General features: G+C 33.4%; 1 protein-coding gene across 1 annotated transcript in view; it reads left to right on the forward strand.

Moving 5' to 3' along the window:
• The window catches only part of LOC118195074 (uncharacterized), a 57,129-nt gene that overhangs the window by 11,494 nt on the left and 28,211 nt on the right, over nucleotides 1-17,424 (forward strand). The gene's annotated exons all lie outside the window — the stretch shown is intronic.

Here is a 17,424-nt window from a genome sequence, read left to right on the forward strand (position 1 = left end):
TGAAAATAGTTAGGAAAGAAAAAGCTTTAAATAAATACAGATTTCTCTAAATATTATTTACCTAAAGATTACATTAACTATCTATATATTAATTATTTACCACAGATATCTGCATTTAATATAGGCACTAAGAAGGCAAATCAAAGGAAATTTGCCGCAATATGTGGCTAAGCGAAGAAAAAAATATATATGCTGAACTAAATTCAGATCAAAAGTGGATTGTAAGGTTCATCATAGTTCTTACACAATCCTTTTCAGTGTTTAAAACAGTCAAGGAGAAAAATATATGAGAATAAAGAATCAATATTTTAAGTGGAGAAAAACGTGATTTTGAAAAACCTTAAAAGTTCTAATTTTAAAAGAGAAAAGAATTGATAATATTTATTAAGTAATATGCATATATAAAAGTGTTCAACTATAAGTGGTGACTTTGATTTCCTAATTTCGTTATGTTATTACAGATAGAAAGAGCCTTTCCTACAGCAGAGATACACTTCTTTTACTTTATTAAAATTATTGCGAACATTTAGATTTAGAAATATGCAAAGCAGAAGTTGTCATAACGTTAATGTCGAAATATTGTTTAAGTTATACCTTGAGACACAATTTAGAAGCATGTAAGAAAAATACAAATAAAAGATTGTCAATGAGATTAAAAAGCAATACGAAGCTGCCATTAGTGTAACACATTTGCTAATTTTAATAGAAGAGGGTTACATAATCAGGTATTGTTGGACTAATACATATTGTTTCAGCATCCAATGTAACCAACAATTCATTTATCCTGTTAAAACAAAAATATATGCTAGCACTTTCTGTAAATTAATTATTCTCTCAAACAATGTATATATAATTGCATTTAAGTGATTTCTTTGCATAAATTTACCAAATGCTATTATTAAGAACTTCAATTCCATTTTGCAACTTTGAAAATAAAGTTGTGTGAGATATAAAATTTTATCTCTCACCTTATCTTTTGGTTGATGTACAAAATTCACAAGAAAGCTGAAAATTTTATATCCCACAGCAATTATCTAAAAAGTCAGAAATCCTTTTACTTTATTGCTGACGTAATATTAGCACTATAGATTTAGTGAAAACTCAAGTTTATGGCTAATTTCAATTTTAAAAGGGCCCACCAGCGGCCGAGCGGCAAAGTCGCTGAACACTGGTAGTTCGGTCCGAGGTTCGAATCCCGCGAACGGGCTGGCTGCATGGGTGTTTTCGTGGTTTTCCCCATGTGTAACGTGTATACGAGTCAGTTTTCCTTAGAAAGTCCTCCACGAAGGCATCCCTCCTCTTAGGCAGATAGCCCTCGAGGCTTTGCCATAATCACACACACGCACAATTTTAAAAGTTTTTGAAATATTAAAAAAATAACATTTTTGAGCGAATGTACCATCTTTTAAACTCCAATGCATTAGGAATTTGAAAAAACAATGATAGATGTTTTCATGTGAAAGAAAATAATATCATAAAATCTCATATATTGTTTCAATGCTAATTCACAGCTTTTTTCTTTACGGGGAAAGCAGACGAATTAGAATGTATTTAGACGTTTAAGGAAATTTTCCTGATAGTTTATGCAGCAGAACATTAGCACAAGATACATATACATCGAAATATATTTTCATTAAAAACATTTGTTATTTATCAATAAATGTAATAAATGTACAAGTTAAATTCTTTTTTTTTTTACCTAAGGAATTTTGTTGACCATCTTTGCTATTGATCAGAAGCGTATACTCTTCATTAAGCACTGAAGTTTCCATCTTGTTTTCTTTATTGTCAGTATTTCTCCTTTATAGCTTCTACACTAATAAAATGTTACAATTTGAGAAATCTGCTAAACAACTGCATCAGTAGCAATCGTAAAATAAGACTACCTTTATAAAAATAAATTTTATTTCATAAAAAAGTAAAATAAAGCAACACATATTTCCATTACAAAATAATGCAGAATTAAACGATGCGGATTTATGTCACATGTTAGTACTTTTTTGCATTACTCAAACTGGTGTTATATTTTAATATTGTGTTCTTGATTAACCAAGGTTATGAATAATTATATTCAAGTGATAAATAGAATATTAAGAAAATGCCCAAATAATTAATTCTTTTGGTTGAAAGATACGGCTGATCAGTAATTTAGAATTATGACACTCCCCCCCCCAAAAAAATGACTTTGACGGGTTATAAGTATTTCCGAATTACAAAAACGAACCGAATGCATCACTCAAATCGCCAGCAGCGATCAGATGTCGAAGCCGATATTATTTCAAAATTCTTCCCATAGTTATAACCGAATCAGAAAGAAAAATTGAGTTTTTACAGAATATGACTTTTTATAATTAAAATGATAATAAGACTTCATCAAAATCGTATTGAAAGAATTGAGTTTTGATTAGAAATTGTTCACGGGCAACGTATAAAAAAATAAGTGGCTAAAATATTTAATGGTTGATATGACATTTTAAATAAATACAGTTAATTTCATTAATTGAAGCAGATTCGCAGGAGGTAAAAGTTTGAACTATAACTTTTATATGCATCCATTTTTTTAGTAAAATTTTATAACTGAAAATAGATAAAGCAAGGAACAGAAATAAATTATCCTCCATGAAAATCGGCAGCAACAGAAACTAAAACAACTCATCCGAATATCAAAATTGAAAACAAGTTCAAAGACCCATCAGCAAATAACTGTAAAAACGCTGAATGAAATTCTCTCTCTGAGGAATTAAAAGCTTTTGTAATAAAGCTAAGAATTTTCATTGGTCCAAAACTCATAGAACTGCATACAGATACGTCATCTAAGTGAAAATGCGACGCACTGGGCCGACGCAAAAAATAATTATCAGGTTTTTAATTATGGGTGGGGTTCTTACTAGGATAGGAAAGCAACATAGTTAAAGGCACCGGTGTATCTGGAGATAACAAATATGTTTCAATTTGATAATTTCCTATATAAATTAGGCCAAAAATTTGCTGTTTTAAAAGGCGTTTTCATAAGAATAGCTATGAAGTTTTTCACCAGTGTAGAGAAGAACTTTCGGCTTAATAATGGCTTAGGTTAGAAAGCGTCTGTCCGTTTCATATTTTACTCAAAATCGTGCCGATTCATCTGCTGCTATCCCCCCCATCTCCTCATCAGTAACCACCGTTATTGAAGGAATCTTCCCAATTCATCTTCATCTCAAAACACCACATTTTTTTAGACAACATTTTAATTCTAAATTTTACTCGAAGGTCATAATTCTAAATTTGTCTCTTTTTGTCTGCATACATTTTTGTTTAAAATGTGTCATTGGATTAACTACGAAACCAAACGTGGTACTACGAGACTATCACATTTTTAAAGTGAAATTTGAGAATTGGTAACAACCGCTGGATTTACCGATTAAATTAAAATTAAAACTTTACCGGAACGTTTATTAAAATTTTAGCGAGGAGGTCTTGTTAAAACGTAATGATACTTATATTCCTAACGTGGCTAAGATGGAAACACAGAAATAGAGAAGACAACTATCAACTGTTTTAAGACATTTTGCTCTTCTGTAGTGACGTTTGTTTCAGACAGATGATATTCAATATTGATATACAATTTTTCTCAAAAATACTGCTACCTACTAGAGGCGGTCTTTTTTAGGAAGGCTTATCGCAGTGAGAGGATTTACTGTATACTATAAGGAGTAGAAAAGTTGTAGCGAACTTATCGCAAGTGACGTTTTGAGATGATAAGGTATATTTTTAAGGATGCTTTATGACTTCCACGAGATTTGGGACTAGACTGCATTACGGAAGCCTCCAGGTTTGGATCTCCAAAATTTTCGATACGAAGAATTCGGCCACTGTGTTAAAAAAATTCATTTATTCAGTTTATTTGAGGTAAAATATAGTTAAAGCTGGAAACTCTTCTGTGTCTTTGGAGACTGCATTTTATACAGTTTTTTGGCTTTTGAGTAACATAATTATTTTTAGGTAATGGAAAACGGACTGTATTATTGATACATATCTGACACGGACAAACTCATAAATGTCATTAGTATTCATAGAAAACGCTTTAGTTAACGTCAAATACAACAAGGATTAACGTGAAATTTAAAACAAGTATTAGTAATTCCCATTATCACATCTGAAGTACTTAAAAAACGCAGAAGATTTTTATTAATGTAATCAAAATTAAATACATCTACTGTAATTTTAATTTCAAATTCATACGTAAGACAGCATTGTAAGTAATATAAAAATTATGACTAATGTTTAAATTTTTTGCTGCATTGTACATATATCAGTAATATATAATAGAAATACAGAAAACAACTAAAATTATCTAATAATTGGCTGTGAAAAAGAGTTTCAGTTATCTTGCACATAAATCTCTCTCAGAACAAAAAACTTCTAGGAAAACCGGTAAGTTATTTAATTTATATTAGTTTAAATGAATTCCGTTACTTGTTACATACTAACTAAAGTGAGCCCTCTCGTAACGACCACCTGTAAAGGTCGCCAATACTTTTAAAAACATAAATAAATGTAAGTTTTGCATATCTGATCTCGAAGGACGCCACCTGAAAGAAAGAGCATAATTATTTGGATCCTTGGGTGGTCGTCTTGGAGAATAATGTACGTTTACTAAGCATATGCATTAATCTCTTATGCATTCGTAGACCTTTTGTTTTTTTAAGTACAGGAACCAAATTTCATTGTTTAGAAAGTAACGGAAAATAAAAGCGGGCATTATATGCATGATAATAACAATAATAATAATATGCACACGTATTTTGTGCATGCCTGTAATCCCTATTTTGAACAGATTAAATTTTTAAAAGAAAGTAGTTAATAAATGATAGAATTCAAGAGCTGAGTCAGTGAAAACAAAACGGCCTGTCCTGCCTAAGTCGTGTTAACTAATTAAAACCAGTGTTTGCTGTCTCAAACAGTAACGTTTCGAGTAGAGAAAGAAAAGGGGAATGGAAGATCGATTGGGGATGGCAGAAGATGAAAGGAGAAAGGAAGAATGTGTACCAAATTTTGAAGAAAAAGAGTATTCTGGAATTGGAAAGAAAGCATTGCGAGTGTCGTCGTTTGGAAGAAATATTCTTGATTTCATTAACCAGCTCTAGCTCAAATTTCAGCTTTCTCAATATATTATTTGAAATAAAATTGAAGGTAAAATAGTTTATCATACTTTAAACAATGTTAATGCAAAAACCGCTTTCATTTCGGCAATCAGTAAGCAACTGGTGCAAACTTTACTCGCGGCTATCTTGAAAAAGTCATCGAATGAAAATTCATTATCCTTGCGTCTACTGTAAACAAAAGATCATTTCCATTCATGAGACCACTCGCATTTATAATTATTATCAAGTAAACATGTTGCCCCTTTGTACTCCAACTGAAGTTAATAATTTCGGGCACTAGAACGCTTCGAATAGGGAATTTTTAACAAACAATCCACTTGGTTCATCACGCGTTCGATTAATTTTTAGAATTTACATTATGCATCGTGGAATAATAAAATAATACTTTTTTGTTTCAGGTTTTGCATAAATGATAGCATTTTGTATTTCTAATTATTATTTCTCATTGACATTTAAGCATTTTAAATAAATGTTTTAATTATTTAAATACATCTAAAATACCTTTTCAATGAATTGTATATAAATGCTCTTGCAGATTTCATTGAAAGAATTCCGTTTTATTTTAGAGAACATTTATTGGCTCTAAATCTATGATATTATTGCATATGAACTTATATCATTTATCGGATAGCTTGTAAGAGCCACTTGTTTATCTTCTAAAGTGACAATTGAAGTAAATGTAGAAATTACACAGGAGAAGGATTAAAAGTACCCTTTATTAAACTCTTTAAAATTCACAATGCGCCGAATTGACGCTAACATACTACGCCTCACTCGGGCGATAACTCAAATAACAAGAACTAAACTACTCTACAGGCTTCAGAAAACTCCTGTTACTTAAAACCGTGTCGAAATTTAGTGGCAGCAAAGTTCTAGCTGTTATGCCATGTAAACCAGCAATAAATCCAGAAATAGAAGGTCACGCTACAGAGGTGAGGGCGATTCCCCAAACTCTCTCACTTTCCTTTCTGGAACTCAGTATTTAAACATTTTCTCCTCAAGGTAGGATTTGCATTACTTCACGCACGCTACCAAGTTTAAGTATTCTGGCATTGACAGTTAGGGGAATGAAGGCTTATAGGAAAGAACGTAAAATTGAATCAAATTGGTTATTTAATCTAAATACAAATCCCTGCAAGCTTTTCTATTTTCTTCCTATAGAATTTCGCTTCTCTGTTGTTGAATATGTTTTGTAATGTACCGCGTAGATCTCCAACATTGTCGAACTCCTGTCCCCTGCCGAGGCTTCATCTCAAATCTATAAAATGGAAAAGGTTCTTAACATAAACCCACTGGAATCAGTATAACAGCTTATTAATTTTAAGACTGCTTTCGATTAAAATATACAGATAAATAAAATTTATGGTGAAATGTTTCCTGCAAGAAAGTTTAGAAATTAAATTCTAAATATATTATTTTGATATTTAAGTTTTTATAACATTTTAGATTACGCAGTGTGATTTTTTAGCTTAATTTTAAACTTAGAAAGAAGCATTATTATTTATTCTATAATGCCTTAAAACCAGATTAAGCAAACAAAAAACCCAAAATATTGTCTCCGCGTATTAATTTCGTTGTAGTGGACAAGTAAATTCACTATATTATCGTTTTAAACACACTATGAAAAGCATAAATGTACTAATAGACTCCAGTATGTATGCGTAATGGAATTGCAGAAATGAATTGATTGTGAATTGTTTAAAATTTTTCCAGTAAAATGACAATTAAGTGCAAGGAAACGTAAAGGTAAAAGAAATGAAAATAAGTTTGTCATAACCAAAGTTCGCTTAATTTATAGAATTCACTGAATTTTGCTTTCAATACAACAAGGTCACGTCTGAAGATGTTAATACATTTCATCGACTCTTGAAAAGCTATCTAACATTCGGGTCATCCCCTCTGGCATTGTTTGTGAATTACATAAAAAGATGTTCCGTATTTAAATTCAAGTTTTCGTTAAAATTTCATCAAAGAAGCAAGATTACATACACTGGCTTTCAAACGTTAAGCATGCAATGCAAAGTAACAATTTTCGGAAACGTAGTTGAATTTAAGCGGCTGGAAACCGCTGCAAATGCGGATGGAAGTTTACAACTAACATGCATCTATACTAAAATGAATGAAACCAGCATGATATTGTATGTTACAGCCAATCACGATTGACTTCTAATGATATTATTTTACATTAACCAGTTAAAGTGATTTCAGTCTTTACTATAAACGTTTCCTTTGCGTATTCCTCACCAAAACGCAAATGAGTAGCCAGTAATAAACTGGGGTTTTTGGATTTTAAGAAAGAGGTGTTTCTGGCTTTGATTTTGATTTGACGACTCCGGCGTCAGGTCGGAACATCATCGAACATCACGAATTCAGAGGTGGCGTCATGATGATGTGGGCTGGAATTTCATTGGGATGTCGCACTCTAGTGTACATCTGTAAAGACGGTTCTGTGACGGCTGCGTGGTATTGGGATGAAATCCTACACCCTACTGTGAGACTCTACGTTGCAACAGTTGGTCTTGATTTCCTCCTTATGGATGATAATGGCCGTCCTCATGGAGTTAATATCTTTAATGAGTACCTGGGGAGAGCATTTCTGGCATGGGGTAGCCGCCGTATATCCTGGACCTTAATCCTCACTGAAAATCATTGTGATACTTTTGGACATGCTGTGTCTTCCCGTTTAACATGCTTGAAATTGACTTGATGTGTTCTTGAAGGTTGATTAACAATGTTTATTTAGCATCCGTTTACGAAAATTTCCTGATAAATAATTAAGCATCGTTTTTTATATTTTCTGCAAATATTTTTAATTTGATCTCTTAAAATATAATTTGAATTGACTTATTCTATTTCCTGTCGATATCTGTATATCATAATAAAATAACTCCACACACATTACACAGTTTCAATACATTTATTTTCCATAGCGACATTCAGGCGCTAGGTTTCACCTTACAGCATAACATATGAATCGCAACAACCAATGTACCACACAAATCAAGTTTCTCACAGAATACATTTCAGTGCCAATTCCGGCGGCGCATGCGCCATTAGCCAAGATTCCGCTTTGGCGCCAAGTATTTCTTAGCTAATACAAAACACTCCCGGCGTTGAAATTAATAATTTCAAAGCTATTATTTCAATAAATGTAAATATAAAGGCACTACAATAAATTATTTCACAATAACAAATCACAATATTGAAAAATATACATTCAAATTATTACAATAAATACCAGTTTATAATAGAAATAAACCATCATTCTACAGGAAGTATACATATATCTCGAACATTTTGTTTCAGCAAATGCTGATTAGGCAATCTTACAGTTACTACTCTTATTTTGTTACCCCTACCATGAAAAACCTCAGCTATTCTCCCCACTAACCATTTGGATGAAGGCAAATTTTCATCTTTTATTAATACAAGTGTTCCCACCTGAACGTCATCCTTTAAAAATTTCCACTTGCGACATTCTTGTAAATTATTAAGGTAATCACGTTTCCATAATTTCCAAATTTTTTGTGTATACTTAGTGATTCTTTGCCATTTAGAAAGTCTGTTTTCGTTTATGTTGAATAAATCTGGCTCAGCTAGAGTTGTGATAGGTCTACCAACCAAAAAGTGACCTGGGGTCTAAGTTTCAAAATTATTGTAATCAGCTGAAATTGGAGTAATAGGTCTTGAGTTCAATACTCCTTCAATTTCAGTTAAAACAGTTAAAAATTCTTCTAAAGTTAAACACTGATTACCAATAACTCTCTTCAAATGACTCTTAAATGATTTAACCCCGGCCTCCCAAATTCCGCCGAAATTTGGCGACTTTGGAGGAATAAATTTCCCTCGCTAAATTCTCATCTGGCCACTCAACCAATTTTTGCAATTTTTTTAGTTCTACACTAGTACTTTTGAGGTTTACACACTTACCTCTTTTCAATTGATTTTCTTCTCGAAACTTACTTTTTTGGGCCTCTAAAAAAATATACACCTCAACATCCTTTATCTCTTCTAAAGTAAGTACTCCGTACTTCCTTTTACCTGAGGGTTCTTAAGATTATAAATAAACCTGAAAATGAAACTTACAATACGAATAAATTTAGTATAATTAGAAGATAATTTAAGATTATCATTAAAGAGGTTTGGTTCATTACATGCAATTAAAACTAAGTTAGAATCGTTATGCAGTTCATTGTCCTTTTGAAGTTCATTTGGACACACTTCTTCAACTACCTCAATTGATAAGTCCTGATGAGGAATCTCTGAGCATGTTAGAAAGTCACAGCATGACCACCATTTGGAACAGTTCACAAGAAAGTCAATTTGAACACCACGCGTCATAACATTTGCTGGGTTCTCTTTTGTTGAACAATAGAACCACTCTGTCGGCTGTGTTAACTTCTTAATCTCGTTAACTCTGTTGGCGATGAAAGATTTCCATTTGGTACTGGTTCCTTTAATCCAGCATAGCACTATTTTGGCATCAGTCCAATAAAATATTCTCGAGGATTTCTTTTGATCGAGTAATTTTTTCACTCCAGAACCTAAACGCGCAGCTAGTAATGCACCAAGTGATTCAAGACGAGGTAACGTAATTCTTTTCACAGGTATGAACACAGGAATTCGTTTCACAGGTAATATGAATGGTTTTCAAGAAAAAAATATAGTTTTGTGATGAGAGAAATACTCTCATTTCTTTTTATTACAGAATATATTTCAGTGTCAAAATTTTAATGTAGAAGAAAGAGAAACCCTTATGCATTTTCAGTTTAGGGGTATTCTGTGGATAACCTTTTTTAAGGAATGTTTTCAGTTCTTAATTTCAGTTGAATAAGATAACATGGTTTGTTACTTTCGAATGCTGCCAATAAAGTTCTTGAGAAATTTTACACAGTGTGCGTGTACTAGGCCTCTGTAGCATAACATGTCATCGTTTTGAGATTCTCCATCAGCTGAATGAGTCTGAAGTGTGCTATTATAAACAACGTGTCATGAGACTTTTCATGGAAACACGTTGCCAAAACAAACTTTCATAGGAGGACTTTGAATTCATTTCCAATGCAATTCCTTTTGTCTGCTATTCGCAAGACCCTTAAGAGGCTGAGAGGAAAAAATAAATGAATAATGTCTGTCTAGAATATTTCATACATCTAACTTATATTTATTTATGTTGTCATTAGCGAACTTGAATCGATAGCTTGTAAAACAATCCTATATGAGAAGCAACCCTCTTTGACATACATAATATTGCACTTTTTTAGAATGCATAAGCTACTTCCTATAAGTTCTGCTGATTTTATCGCAATAAATATTTTGTTTCAAATCGCTCCTCTGTCATTACTTCACCTCATCAGGAAATGATTTTATCAACCTTTTTCCCGTCGGAAGATCCGCCTGATCTAAATTATTCAGCGTAGGGGTTCGTCATAGATTGAATGCGCAAGTCCGATAATAGGTTAATAAAATTTATTCAGATCAAAAGAAATATATCAGAACTCTAAAACTTTCCTCAGAGGTATTCGTACAAGTGAATATCACGCAATATAATAATTAGTTATACTTCAAACTGTAGAGTCATTACGTTTTTTTTAGCAGGAGTACATGAAAAATGAGCAATGCCCTCGCCGAGACTCGAACCTCTGACCTCTTGAATACGTACCGAGCCTAATGACCATTACACCACGTAGGCATGATAAGAAGGCGGGAGAAATACCTTGTAAAACTACAAAAAACGTTGTAGAATCATTAGGATTTGGATGTGGTCCTCTAGAATACCGGCCCAGCGTGCAGAACCACCGCACCACGAAGGCACGCTAGGGAAGCGGGAGAAATACCTTATAACGTTAAATACAACCAATGCAAAGCGAATCTAAAGAGAAATCTAATCCGATCTCACGCTGAACTTGCAACAATAAAAACAGCAGCTAACTAAACAATTGAGCTGAGATGCTCTCTCTCTGTTGCTTTTTATAGATTTGAACCGGTCGCGAGAAATTTCTAGTACTTTCTTCTTCTCAAGATTTCTGGAAAGGATGGAATTACGGTAGCAACCAACATGTGATTAATTACATTTATTCAATTTCAATAAAATTTACCGAGATATCCATTTACTAAAAGTTAAATGCACGTGCCCCTATATTCTTACTTTTCCGGCATAACTTTTTCTTAAAATTTGTCTCGCGCTGCATTTCACGGGGAAATAAAACAATTCTAATTATAATTCTAATAAAATTAGCTATCTAAAATTAGAGTGTTTACGTCTAAGATATATAAGTAAATGCTTGCTCACTTTTCTTACATGGAATATTAATGCTTGTTTACCTTTTAGAGACATTAGGTTATTTCGAAGCAGGAGATGTGGAAAAACGAGCAATGCCCTCGCCGGGACGCGAATCACGGACCTCTCGAATACGCGCTGAGCGTGCTGACCACTACACCACGAAGGCATGCTAAGATGGGGGGGGAGAAATACCTTATAACCTTATCCACGTTTGTGAAGATAATCATTTAAGTATTGTTATGATTTAGAGATGTGTAAATATTATTTTAAATTCAATTCCTGAAACTCTATTTTTCATTTTTTTACTAACTGCTACTCAACTCTAAAAATGCAACATTTGTAGTAAAAACTAAGAGGATGCGGCGCTTTATATCAAATAGACAGTAAATCATCATTTGACTGTTGTTTCATAGCTTTACACGTCTAGCTTCGATGTTTTCTAAATGGTTATTTGAGGATTTAGTTCTGGAGAAAGAGAGCAGATCATATAAATAGAATAAATCTGCTAACTTTAACGTTCAGAATGCTAATTCAAAATGTTAACTTGCTAACTTTCAGAATAACTCTGCTAACTTTAACCGTCTGTAAGGTGCATGTGAGGCGAAGTTAACTATTTCATATATCCCTTAAGGCTAGATGTCTTTGAATTATCATAGCAGTAAACATCTCTTAGCTGCTTTTGAGTTTGTAAAACGATTATAGTGAAGCTACTCAGTCTACATATTGCCGAATTTTAAACTGTAATTATATTTTAGTTTTGCTTAATTATTTTATTGCTAGTAAAAGTTTAGGTATCGGCTTATTTAGTTAAATTATCGTAATTAAACAGAGAACGCTAGTCAAAGCAGTAATTTAAGGAAACGCAGAATAAAAAATTGACCTCCACACACGAAGCACAGAAGAAGAAAACCCCAAGCACTTACCGTAAGAAACTAGTAAGTCTATGGCTGTATGGCTTGTTTTATTGTGGCAAAGCCTGGAGGGTGTTCTGCCTTAAGAGCAGAAATGTCTTCGTAGAGGACTTTCTAACTGAAACTGGCACGTATACACGTTACACACGATGGAAAACCACGAACATTCCCATGCAGCCAACCCGTTCGCGGGATTCGAATCTCGGACCGAGCTACCAGTGTTCAGCGATTTTACTGCTCGGCCGCTGGTGCACCTGAAACTAGTACGAAAACAGCACCTTGAAAAATAAAAGCACTTGATGTAAAAATGAATAAAGAAAGAAACATTACCTTCAAATTATTTCTATTTTTTGTAAACAATTCCATTATTTTAACTGAAATGGTTACATTTTGATAGTGCGTATTAAACTGTAAATTCTTTTGATTTTAATGATTAAATCGTAAATTGATTTTTGTTTTGATAGTGCGTAATAAATCGTAAAATAAACAACTAAATTTTAAAATTTTAAATGCTTTTTCTTTTGCAGATTAAAGATGTTTTATTTAAACAATAAATAATTACACCTTTAATTTAATTTCTATATATATAAATATTTCACATAATTATAGAGTTCGAGTCGTACTAAAGAGATTTATTTCGAATATTTCGACCCCAGGAATTAATTAAACTAAGAAATAAGATTTGGGTTCTATGTTATCTTTTGACTATCGGTTCCATATCTTCGACGGCAGTATAGCTATGTACCTATACCTTTCTTGTATTAAAAATGGAGACCCCAGTAAAATGCATTAGGTATAATGATAAAATTAAGGCTTAAAAAGTGATACCAGATCTATTGGAATAAAATTTTATCTTGTACTCATACTGTTAGGTGTAAAAGTCCTGCAGCTTCACACGTAAACATATATTTTAAGCATTTCAATTCATCTTAAATAATGGCGTCAGTTACAAGCATGGTAAATTATACATCACTTTAAAGACAGTGTATTAAAAAATTCAAGCGATTAGAAGCTTAAAACATGAACATGGTTCATGTTCAAACTGTTATAAGGTATTTCTCCAGCCTTCATAGCATGCCTCCGTGGTGTAGCGGTCAGCACACTCGGCGCGTATTCGAGAGGTCCGAGGTTCGAGTTCCAGCGAGGGCATTGTTCAGTTTTTCATGTCTGGTGCTCCGAAATAACCTAATGTCTCTACAGTGGCGCCCGAACTGAAAACAGGTGGTAGATGATGATTCTTCACCACCAGGATTTGGCGATTGGGTGCCCTAATCCCCAGTCGTAGTTTAAAAGGGGGAGTATATAAGGTATTTATCCGCCTTCTTAGAATCTCTTCGTGGTGTAACAGTCAACACAGTCAGTGCGTATTCGAGAGGTCCGAGGTTCGAGCTCCGGCGATGGCATTGCTCATTTTTCACATTTACTGCTTAAAATAACCTAATGTCTCTACATTATAAACAAGAAAGCGAAAAGGAAAAGCAAAGCTAATACGAATAATTTTTATTATATAAAATGTTTATTATATTTATTTTAATTTCTCTTCTTCGTATTTTTACTAATCCCTCTGATCTGAATCAGATCAGATCCATAATTTCCAACACGGAATTAGGTCTCTTCAATAGATCTTCACGCACAATGCAGCACAAATAAGTAGATGTTGCGCAGTAGCTTCATGGTTTTTACATATGGCGCAAGTTGGAAATGTTTTATTACCAGGGGAATATCTGGGGGTCCTTAAATGTCCTAAGTTAATCGAGGCAGAGCCGTTTTTCCTTCCTATCATCCTTGAAACCAGTAGCAATACCAGGACCTGCACTGCCATACCATGAGTGTGTTGGTAGCTGTCTCCAAGAATTGTTAATTAAAGCCTTTCTTTCCGAGTATAGTTCAAGGTAGGTCAAAGGTTCAGCATAAATCCGAGGTATGGAAGTACCCTTCTTTGCTAGTCTATAACTACTACTTGTATATTATTATATCCTCGTTAACTGCAATAAAAATTTTAAAAGAGAAAAATGAAAAACAAATTTGTAACTCATTAAAGTTTTAAATGTGGTCAGTTAAGTATGTTTGAAAATGCCCAGAAAACAAACAATAAATCGAGAAGTCTTTGCTTTTAATTTCTCGCGCTATTTATCGTGGGCATAATATTGACCAATGCTTCAAGCTCGTCACTTAAATGGCAGCAGGATGAAACTGAACTTCAGTTAAACGAATGCTGTGTAATATTCTTGTTCTGGAGAGGAAACCGTTGTCATCACCTGTTGATCCGTATGCATCTGTGATTTATCTTTCTATCTCCCAAGTTACTCGATCGGGGAAATTGAAGAATAGCTAGCATTACGAAAATCACGGCGTAACTTTGATCTTGGTGCAGGAAAAAAAAGGAAGAAATATTAAATATCACACTCCATTCTTCGCTTTTCCTACGCCAAAAAATAAAACAATGACTTCATTGCGTATATTAACGTAGAATAACTGCTATAAATTAACTACAGTTTTGAAGAGTGGTGTAGAATTTTAGGGCATTTATCATAAACTATAATGTTTTTAAGCGTATTACTTCTTCAAGGCTAATTTTAAAAAATAGGCAGAGTAACTTTTGTTTATTAATATTTCTGAAATATTGACAATTTCAAATGCAAATTAGTTACTAGAGTCAATATGTGAATTAAAATAAGGAAAATAAAGAACAGTATAACATCAAATTAGCGTAAATCGGGGGAGCGCAAGTCAGACTTCTGCAGTATGCAAATTACTCATTCTAGGAGCTGCTGTGCAACCCCATTTCTAAGCAATAAGGAGTTTTAAACTTTCAGGAGTTGAGTGCGGAGGAGATTTGCACCTGTCAGTCTGCAGGTGTCGTAAAACTTTAACTCGTTTTTAACATTTGTAAAAGAGTCATTTCTTTGTCTTTTGCGGTGATCCCTTGTTCCATTCTATGTGATCGCTATCCGCTGCAAACGTCTGATTCTCAATTTTTATCACTGAAAGGTTGTGCTTGGGCTGCTTTTGTGTTCCTCTCAAGCCTTTTTGAAAACTTCTCAAATAACACAGGTTCTCAAAATAAGAAAAATAAAAATTGTATGCTCTTTTTTGAGAAATTCTCGAGAAGGAGCATTATTAAAACAGCTGTACTGCCTTTGACAAAGAAAAGCATTTTCATATTTATTGCATTCAAATCCCCATTAGTAAAGAAGTCTGCGGTCATTATGAGAGTCTTTAACAAGCCTAGCTTTCGGCCTTTTGCCTTTTTATAAAGCAACGGTTTAGTGAATGTTGACAACACAAGGAAATTTTTTATGTGCAAAAATCCATGTCAGTAAAACACAGCCGGAGTACTATCATATATTTTCAGAAAACGTGATTAAGAACACTATTTTTAGGGTAAATCTTTCGTTTAAATTCATATTATATTAGCCCCTTCGAGCCGGGTAGCGAAAACGCGCGCTTATCGCGGAGGCCGGCAGTGTCTTCCGCGAGCGTCTCTCCAAGGCCGGGGGCTTTTTTGCTACTAAGCCTAAATCCATGAAATTTCCGAAGTATCAACGCATTGTTTAATAATGCTCTATAGAGTATTTAAACAGCTTATGCTTTATAGATATTTTTATATATATACTTTAATTACCTTATTTCTTGTTTAAATGCATATTTTACACATTTTTTTTAATTACTCACCATTTTATGACTTTTAACATTATACATCTGAAAACTAAATATATTACTTAAAATTCTCTTTTCGTATGAAAAATTTTAAAACAGGGATCTACACACAGCCCTACGTTACATTCCTTGAACTCGTAATAACTCATTTGCCGTTTTGGAGGATTTTTCTGGGAATGTGAACAAACGAAGCATCGTCGTCTCATTTTCTTATCAGTCTCTTCTGAACAAAGTTTTGGAAAATGTCTTTCAGTTAATCTTTCAGAATCAATATCAGAATATCAGAATTTCAGAATCAATATCTGAAATATTTTGCATCATTTCTGCTATTTCATGCTCTGTTAAACCTTTTCGACGCTTCGACATTGAAACGGAAAAAACAGAAAGAATTCACGTCTAACAAGATCTAATTATTTTCTAAAAACTGAACTGTAAACGGAAATACTCAACGCTTTAGCGCATATAAAACTTCTACTTACAATAAACAACTACCACGTGCGAATAAAGTGCGATTTAAAGAGACGTCATAAATCACGCCATTCGGAAACATTTAGTTCCCCGTTTGTTTATATAATCAAAAACACGTGTATGTGAGTCATGCTTCTCTCATTTCGAGTAGAAGGTCTAATGTACATGTATCTGAAACCATATGGACATACAGTGCCATCTTGTGGGAGAAATTATAGTTTGAAAAACGTTCCAAGGTACTGGCACAAATACGTGACAGTCGGTAGAAAACGCAACAATGCTCTGGCACGCCTGCGTGTCGGCCGGTAGATAAGTGTGTTCGTTGCTGGCACGTATACGTGACAGTCGGCGCGAAGGGGTTTTAAAGTTGCATCAGTATAAACATCTTTCAGATTCGAAACATTTTAACAAATCGATACTATTAACGAGTACTGAAAATTTTCAAATATTCGTATGGTATGAAGCTTTAACTCAAAACATTTTTATGTATGACTTAAGGAGAATACATTCCTTTTTTAAGGAAAGGGAACTCTTTTCAGCCCTATCTCCTGGAAATGCGTAAATTGTTTTTGTGAAACCAACTAAGGTAAAGAATATATTTTGTCTAATTTTAAATTTCAGTTGACGTTTTTGTACATCTGTGTCGGTCAAAGCAATAACACACGCGTATTATTAGAAACATGTAAAGTAATAGCTCCAGTAAAATGTGTTTTCATATTTTATTTCGGTTAATTTCCTGTTACTTTTAACAGTTAAGCTCGACATGTTTCAGTTACATAAAATTTAATTCTTCGAAGAAAAATAGAAACCGGAAAGCTTTGTTTAAGGTGCTACCTATTTAATAAAGTAGCCACGAAAATATTATTTTTGATTTTATTCTTATTTTTTCCAATAAGCGGGTAGAATAATTTTATAAAATAGGCTCTTTAACAGGAAATCAATGAACCTGCGAGCTTGCCGA

This window comes from Stegodyphus dumicola, chromosome X1 (assembly GCF_044657685.1).
Source record: "Stegodyphus dumicola isolate Sdum_Otavi_A_Nest chromosome X1, ASM4465768v1".
Taxonomy (NCBI): Eukaryota; Metazoa; Arthropoda; class Arachnida; order Araneae; family Eresidae; genus Stegodyphus; species Stegodyphus dumicola.